Here is a 9,323-nt window from a genome sequence, read left to right as displayed (position 1 = left end):
TGTATTATTGAAATGAATAATTAACATTGTGCTGTATGTGACTGAACAATTTTTCATGTCCTGATATGCTGGATAATAGCCTCTATAACAGCCACCTAGTACATGTAGTCTTCCCAAAACATAGTTGAGAAAATACAAGGAAAGACACCACAGATTGTATGTCTCTGCTTCTGATCATCACACTAATAGACTGTTGCATGAAATATGAGGGATACTGCATCCTAGATCACTCTGTTTCCAAAGCCACTATACCACCAATCACATAGGCACTGACCTAATTCTCACCCTTTTTCACTTGTGAGTGTAGCTGAAAGTTTTCCTGTGCCCACCTGGATTTGTAGTGGAAATTTTCTCTGGTCCTGCCCTGCCCAACACACCCCACAGCTGCTTATAAAACAACTACTCAGAAGCTTATATTAATGAAAACTGCTCAGCCATTAACTCAGGCCTACCCCTGACTAGCTCTTAAATTTAAGCTCAGCCCATTTATGTCAATCTATATGTCTCCATATGTTCCATGGCTTTACCTGTGTGCCATTACATGCTGCTCCTTGGAGAGTGGACTGGCGTCTCCTGACTCAATTTCCTTTCCCAGAATCCTCCTTATCTGCTTGCCCTGCCTATGCTTCCTGTCTGGCTACTGGCCAATCAGCATTTTATTTATCAACCAATCAGTGCAACACATTCACAGAATACAGAACATGCAACAGCACCTTCCCTTTTCTATCTAATCAAAAAGGAAGAGTTTAACTTTAACATATAAAATTACATATAACAAACAGTTATCAAGCAAAAATTACAGTTATAATATCTAGTTTATTTGTATTTGGCAAAATTAAAGAAAATATTCTATTTATCTGATATTTGTAAGCCTAAGGTTTCATATCTACCTTATCTCTTATCATAACCAAGGAAAATCATAATTATAACTAGTCTTCAACTACATAAAAGACCACAGAAGGATAGAATATTACCTAAGTAAACAGGAAAAGGATTGTAAGCAACTTCCAAAAATCTAGAATGACAGAGACAGCTGCCTGCCTGGGCAGTCATCCAATATTCTTCTGCAACATTGAGGAATCCATCTTTAGCTCATAGGCCTAGAGTTTCTCAGTCACGTTTTCTGTGTCCTGTAGAATGTCTGGCAGTTTCCTCTGTGAAGCAGAAACCTAAAGGAACCTTATGGTTCATGAACTTTCCTTATCGCTTCTCTGGGAAGGAGAACTGCTTTGAATTGCTTTATCCTTTCTTCAATGGTGTCCACTGAAGTATCAGTTTAAATGTTAATGTAACTGAATTTATCTATTTTCTATATATTTGCTTATAATTTTACTTCAATATCTTAATATTCTTTACTTAATTCAAAGTCCCAGATAATTATTCCTGTTTGGTCCTAAAACCTTGAAACATTTGTTCTTATATTTTGGAACTTGATGTGTTTACAGTTAATTTTTGAACATAGTATCTTGAAAGGATCCAACTTTACTCTTTGAATGTAGATATCTACTTATTCTAAAAAACATTTCTAAAGGAACTTTCATTTCCTTATTGAATTGGCTTTGTACTTTTGTCCAAAATCAATTAAGAAGGATTATTGTTTCATAGAATATGTGCTCTCATTGTTGTTATGAAAGATTAGTGATTTTTTAAATGAATATTTATTAATTTCCTGTATGTATTATAGATAATTTCTATAGACTTTATTTACACCATTATTTTAAAATTCTGACCATTAATTGGGCACTTTAGATGACATTGTTTAGTTTTTCCTCCTAATATATATGATACAAACATTTTAATTTTTATTGGAGCCCAGTTATTTCCAAATAGTTATTTATTTATTTTTTTGTACCCCATATTATTGCATCTTTATTTTCAATTGTAAAGAACTGAATCATCATCGATATTAACAGACATATCAATAGAAAATAAGCTGGTAAATGCTTTATCATTTTGGAGGAGGGGCTTGGGGGTTCTCAGGGAGCTAGGATGGTGGCTACAGGAGGAGGAATTAAAGGAGGAGGTCTGTGTTTGTTATATGAAATGAAAAAAACAATTTTTAGTAAAAAGACAATAAGTTGATAAATAAAAATATATATGTTTATTACACACACATACAGAGGGGATGCTAATCACAAAAATTACAGAAAAATGGATGATGTGTAATGTATATAAGTACAAGTCATCCAATCATATAAAGATATACACTGCATGTTCTCCCTAATGTTTAATCTGGACATTAAAATGAGTATATATGTAAAGAGATGTGTAGGTGTGTACTGTATCTAACATAGAAAAGGAATAAAGGTTAAATATTAGGTGATAAGGATGGATTTAAAGAAGTAATGAACATGGGTTTTGAAAAAGAAAACAAAGATAAATGAAAATCCCATTCCAACTCCATCATGCATGGATTTTAGTTTCATGGTTTATAAGAGCATAAAATAAATTCAGTGCAGACAGTGTCAAGTCCAGTGTAAATGCCTCAGATTCTGTTCTGAATGTCCCTTCTAACTGTACAGAAGTTCATGACCAGTGTAGTGTAACAGGCTTTCTCTTAGGCCACCAACCTGCTCCAAAATCATAACATGGAGACTTATTAGTTATGGATGCTCAGCCTCAGCTGAGGCCCATTTCTTGATGGATCCTATAACTTAACTTGTTTTGCTTCCTGTACGTTTTGCCTTAGAACTCTCTACCCCACCCCCACCCCCTTTTTCTATATATCTTGCATTCCTGCTGTCTCCATGGTTTCTGGAGCCTCCTTGCTACTAGTCCTGGTGCGTCCGTCTCTAGCCATTCTCTTCTCCTTCCCCTCCATCTTAGATTTCTGTTCCTATTTATACTCTCTGCCTACAATTCTCACCTGTCTCTGTCCTGCCAGCTATTGGACACTCAGCTCTTTATTAGACCAATCAGGTGCCTTAGGCAGTCAAAGTGAAACAAATGAACACATCTTTACATGGTTAACAAGGAAGAAGAAACTAATGTAACACACCTTTACTCAGTTAAAGTAAGACTCCACACCAGAAACTAATGTAACACATCTTTGCCTAGTTCAAATAACATTCCACAACACTGTGGTTTTCAGGCATTGTTAATTTTCATATATGAATATTTTTTACTTTCAAAATAATGGGGTTTAAAATTAAAGAGAGAAATGAGAAATGCAGGCTGAGTTTCAAGTCTCTGCTGTCCTTAGTCCTGAGATTGTAGGTTTTTGCTGTATTGTTTACTCCAGAGGGTGGTGTCTCTGCTATACTATTAACTCCCAAGACTATATGTTTCTGCTGTACTGTTTACCTGAATGTGTCTGTCTCTGCTATACTACCTATTCCTGACAGTGTGAGCCTTTGCTATGTTATTTACTCCTGAGCTTGTGAGCCTCTGCTGAAATGTTTACTCCTGAGAGTGTGTCTCTGTTTTATTTCTCACATGAGCTGTTAGCTTGTGGTGCTTTCCCCAAAAAGTGCATCTGTGTATTATTCCCTATCTACAATGCAACTAACATTTTTTAGTGGGTGTTGAGAGGTCCATGACGCTGTGGGATAAGATGAGAATGTGGGTTCCTGACTCTGTGGGATAATATGAGGACTTACGTTCATTTAGTTAGTATCCACTTATTAAAATAACAGCACTCAATTCTCCCTAGGGCTTATCACCTAGCCACGCAAAAGTATATTACCAAATTAATATCACATCAGTTACAATTTGTGGAATAAGCATTAAATCCAATCAGAAAGAGATTGGTTCCTCTCATAACTTGTCTGTCATTATTGCTCTATGGGCACTGTTGTTTTTTATCTGGGGCACAGCAGCTGCACCTCATACTATCAATGCCACAGCTGATGACTTCACCTCTTCAGCTGCAGCTACTACCTTGACGCTGAGGCCTTAGACTGGAAGAGCCTTCCTGTAGTTTTAACTAAGTCATTGTCCTTTTATTTTACCAGTAAGGATTCAGGAGCCAGATACTGCATGACAACCTACTAGCTCAGAGAGACAGAGATTCTTATACAGCAAGGGGAGATATTACAGGAGCTTGGATGACTCCACTGGGAAAAACAAGAGTAACTATGCCACAGCCCAGATCTCAGATTCCAGGTACCCTGTGGACAAAGTTAGGGCATGGTAAAGGTTTCAAGGAACATTTATAGTTACAGAAGAAAGAGACTCATTAATCAAGGCATGTTTAAAATACACTGCTTCAACAAACTGTTGGATGTTACAGCAAAAGAGAAGTCTCTACAGTTCTCTGATGACATACTTAGCATTTTGCTATTGGAAGTTAGAGGTTCCTGTTGACAATCCAAAATAATTAGCCTATTATTCTCTACTAGAGTTCATTAGAGGTGGGTTAGATCTGAATTGTTAGCAATCATTTTACCACACTTCACACATTCATGGAGTATGTAGTCAGAATGAATCATGTGATACATTTTAAGGGTTGAAAAAATAAACTTTTTAAGACATTTATAGGATTTCTCTCCCCTATGAACTATACCATGTATTTAGTAAGGACATAAAGATTAACAAAGTTTTTGTCACATTCCCCACAATTTTAGTTATTTTTGATTACCAGAATAACTATAGAGGAAAAAAGACACATGATCTAATGGTAATATGCAAATTAAAATGTTTTTCTATGCTCATCATCCTCAATATTCCATCATGATTCCTTCAAAATTGGTAAATTTAGAATCAGCTAGGTAATATGTTTCTGGATGTGTTTATGAGTAATTTCCCTGAATATAGGTAGTACCAACCTATTGAATTAGGTTGCAGACAAAATAAAAATGGATAAAATGAGAAAGCCTATGAAGCCCAAGCATTCCTCTCTCTCTGTTTCCTGAGTCTACAATGCAATCTGCTACTTCATGCTCCCTCTGCCACAGCTAGAGTTGTTTCTGACCCCATGCTTTCCCAACCATGGTGGACTATACTCCCAAACTTGGGGCCAAATAAATCCTTCCTTAATTGGCTTTATATAGGCATTAAGCATAGCAACAAGAAATGTAATACTACAATTTCTAAGTAAATAATCCTGTAAACCTCAGGAATTTACTGATTATATTGTCCTTACTCAAAATGTAACAAACTGAACCTTAGTAATCATCACTATTTCAGTAAGAACAAACTTGGCTTTGACACATCAACCACTTGATTTGATGACACCTTTGGAGAGCTATCATGCAATAATCTTGAAGTTCTATAAAAATATAATTGAGACTTCTGTACTAGTAGGATACCAAGTCCTGAAACCAGCAATAGCTCGCTTTACTAATTTTCCTTTTGCCTCTAATTAAGGATGCCTTTGCGAATGTCCAGTAATTAAATTTTGCATTGAGTCCAAGTCTTTTAAACATTTTTTGCTTTTTATTGAATCTCTCAAATGTTGAGTATAAATTATTTCCAAGAAATAAAAACTTAGCTTGGGGAATCCTCTAATAATATGTTTGTGCTTTCCCTTAGTGAATTCTTCTTTAATTACTTGAACACTACAGTTTTTCTTCATACCCTTGCCATTATTTATTGTATATCTAGAAGAGGAAATATTTCAGGAAAGAGAAAAAGCATAGCTGCAGATAATGGCTTTCTTCAAACCAGGCCTTAGATGTGAGATGTTCAGAAGGTTGCTTATGAGATGATAAACTTCAGGGAAACTTCCCATATATTATGAATGATTATTTTAATCAGAAGTGTCATCAGACTTGTTTTATCTACTGTTTATTTTTTCACAAGGCATCTAATTTCAAATTATTGTTTAATGGACACTGTATCTGCTTGAAAATTATGCTTGTGTTACTCCAAGTAACCCAAGACATAAAATTTATAAAAAGTTCAAAACATGACTATCAGCACCTTATATAATCAGAATAAACACTGAAGCATACACATTTCTATGAATCTTAAGTCAGGAGCTGAGAGAGAATTTAAATGAAAGCAAAAATTATGTTGAAATAGGGTCCCAATTATAGGTTTTCAACACTTTAATAAGCATTTTGAAAGAACTTCATAATAAAGACAGTACAAAAATCAAATAAAATTAATGGCCTTATACAGAATGAAGCTTCTATTCAGCTATTAAAATTAAAACAGACTTTTAAAAAAGCTATTTGTAACTTTAAATTGAAAAGATACCAAAAAAGGTTAGTTGTGAAGATATAATATGATTAACAAACAAAAGTGCTCCAAATCTGAAAATAGCACCAAATTTTCTGGTTTACCATAATATTCACGAGAAGTATTTCCTCAAGATATTATAGGAAAACACATTGACCACACCCTAGTTTACTACCAGCAGTATAGTATGAACTTTAAACCTGTCTGTTGTCAATATCTCCCTTGAAGTCAAGAAATTACTGAGGTGGAGTGTAGCTTTAATAATTCACTCAGCTATTGATTGGTAGAGATAAACTCACACACACCAGCCCTGGGTAGTTTCAGTGGGCAGAAAGAAACTAAGGGCATGCCCATTGCTTTGCTGCATGGGGCAGTTGGGTGCCATAATGGTGAGCAAATGTATAGAGGGATATGGGAAGAGAAATTCATGTCCTGTGGAAAGAGATGAAGGTGCTGAGGAACAGGCTAATGTGGGAGGTCTGCTTGTCATCTGGTGTCATGGTGACATCCAGTCCTTGGCTGCTGCCAGGGGCCATGCCTGGATCTATGACCCTAGTGCAGATAGGGTCTGTGTTGATGTCCGTGGCTCATGTCACCACCGAAGTCTATGAGGATCCTGAGGTTTGGGTGGCCACATATGGCCACACTGGTGCTTCAGGGCCATGCCACCACAAGTCTGAGTGGCCTGGGTTGCCATCCAGGGCCATGAAGAGGTCCAGGCTTGAGCTTTGGCCTCAGGGAAATGTCTGGGTCTTTGATCCTATTGCAACTAGAGTCTATGTTGATATCCAAGGCTCCTGTTGCCATTGAGGATTGGGTGAGTCCCCAGAGTCTGGGCCCCCACCTAGGCCCATGTTGGTGTCTGAGGGCCACCTGACAGCCATGGTAATGCTGATCCGAGTGGCTTGCACTGCCATTCAGGACCATGGTGGCATCTGGACTCAGGCTGCTTCTGAGGAGTATGTCTAGGTCAATGGTCCTACTACAACCAGGGTCTGCAATGATGGACATGACCTGTGTCACCACCAAAGGCCACACAGATGCCCAGTCTCTGGGCCACCACCTGTGGCCATGTTGGTGCCCAAGAGACATGCTGTGGCCAGGGCATGTTAATCTAAGTAAGTCTACTTTGCCACCCGTTGTCAGGGTGTTGACTAGGCTCAAGTTGCTGCCTGATGCCATGTCTTGGTCTGTGGCCCTACCAGCCAGGGTCTTTGTCAACATCAATGGCTCCTGTTACCACAGAAGGATGTGTAGATACCCAGGATATAGGCTGACATCAGAGGACGCCATATCAGTGCCTGAAGATCATGTTGCCACTTGAGGTCATGGGTGGCTTCCATGCCTAAGCTGCAGCTGGGGGCCATGTCTGTGTCTGTGACCCTATGATAGCCAGGATCTGTGTTGATGTCCATGGCTCACTCCTGGTACCATTGAAGGCTTTGTGCATGTATGAGGTCTGGACTAACACCTGGGGCATGTTGTTATTTGAGGGCCACCTTGCAGCTAGGGTGATGCCTATCAGAGAGGCCTGTACAGTCACCTGGGGCCATGGTGACATCTAGACCCTAGAGGCTGCTAAGGGACATGCCTGGGTCATTGGTTTTACTGCAGCCAAGGTCTGTGTTGATGTCCATGGCACAAGTTCCCACCGAAGGCCACAAGAATGCCCAGCTACCTGTTACTACCTGTGACCATGTCTGGGTCTGAGGAACATACAGATACTATGGCCATGCTGGCCTGAGTGGCTTGTGCTGACACCTATGGCCATGGAGTTGTCTCTGTTATTTGTTTTTGCATATGAAGTTGAGTATTGGAGAAATTATTTTGGCCACTCCACGTAGTTAAAAGGATATTTATTTAATGGCGTAACTCACAAATTAAGTAATGGGTAGGTCGCAGGGTCTGGGGAAGGTGTAATGCAGTCCAGCGGTGTTCTCCGGAGCTCTACACAGTCAATCTGCACTGGTCAGCGTCCCGGCACCGAGAGAGCGCCCAGAGCGAGCGCTGGCCCATCCAGCTCTCGGGTCCCCCGGCGCCTCCCCTCGCCCCGCCTCGTAGGCGTGACAGTTGCCAGAGTCTCAATGGGGGTTGGAACTTCCAGATCCAAGCTGGAATGGCTACCCACTACATCTCCCCCTTTTTGTCTAAATAAGAAGGTTCTAAACTAATACAAGACTATATACAAAGGAATGGTTATCAAATATTGTCCAGAAATAATGAGAGATAATGACCTAGATAAGATGGAACTACAACCAATGCAAACAATATCAAGCAAGAAACACATACTAAAATCCAGAGAAGTATAGAGCATAGGTAAACAGCATGTTATAAAGATCATTCAAAGGTGTCCTATCCTAAAGAACCTGAATCTAATACTTAATATGTTCTATCTAAGATATTATATATACCAAGTTGTAACTATAACTGCTAGTCTTCAATCCCATCAAAGACCTGCTGTGGATATCACTCTATATAAATAAACACTGATGGCCAGTGACCAGGCAGGAAGTATAGGTGGGACAAAGAGAGAGGAGAATTGGGGAAACAGGAAGAAGGAAGGGAGACACTGCAGCCACCGCCAGGAGAAGAGCATGTAGAGACGCCGGTAAGCCACCAGCCACGTGGCAAGCTATAGATTTATAAAAATGGGTTAATTTAAGATAAAAGAACAGTTAGCAAGAAGCCTGCCATGGCCATACAGTTTATAAGTGATATAAGCGTCTGAGTGATTATTTTATAAGTGGATTGTGGGACTGCGGGGCTTGGGGAACCTGGAGAGAAGCCCTCCAGCAACAGTTGAGTGTTGTTCTTTTGAGATCTGTGAAGAATTATGTTGGAATTTTGATAGGTATTGCATTGAATCTGTACATTGCTTATAGTAAGATTGCCATTTTTACTACTGTAAATTCAACTGATGCATGAGCCTAGGAGATCTTTCCATTTTCTGATATCTTCTTCAATTTCTTTCTTCAAAGACTTAAATTTCTTGTCACATAAAGCTTGTTTGGTTAGTGATACCCCAAGATATTTTGTATTATTTGTGGCTGTTGTAAAGGGTGTTGTTTACTTGATTTCTTTCTCAGCCTGTTAATTGTTTTTTATATAAGAGGGCTACTGATTTTTTTGAGTTAATCTTGTATCCAGCCACATCACTGAAGGTGTTTATCAGCTGTAGGAGTTCCCTGGTAGAATTTTTG

Source organism: Peromyscus leucopus, chromosome X, assembly GCF_004664715.2.
Source record: "Peromyscus leucopus breed LL Stock chromosome X, UCI_PerLeu_2.1, whole genome shotgun sequence".
Lineage (NCBI taxonomy): Eukaryota > Metazoa > Chordata > Mammalia > Rodentia > Cricetidae > Peromyscus > Peromyscus leucopus.
This window is presented reverse-complemented; position numbering follows the sequence as displayed.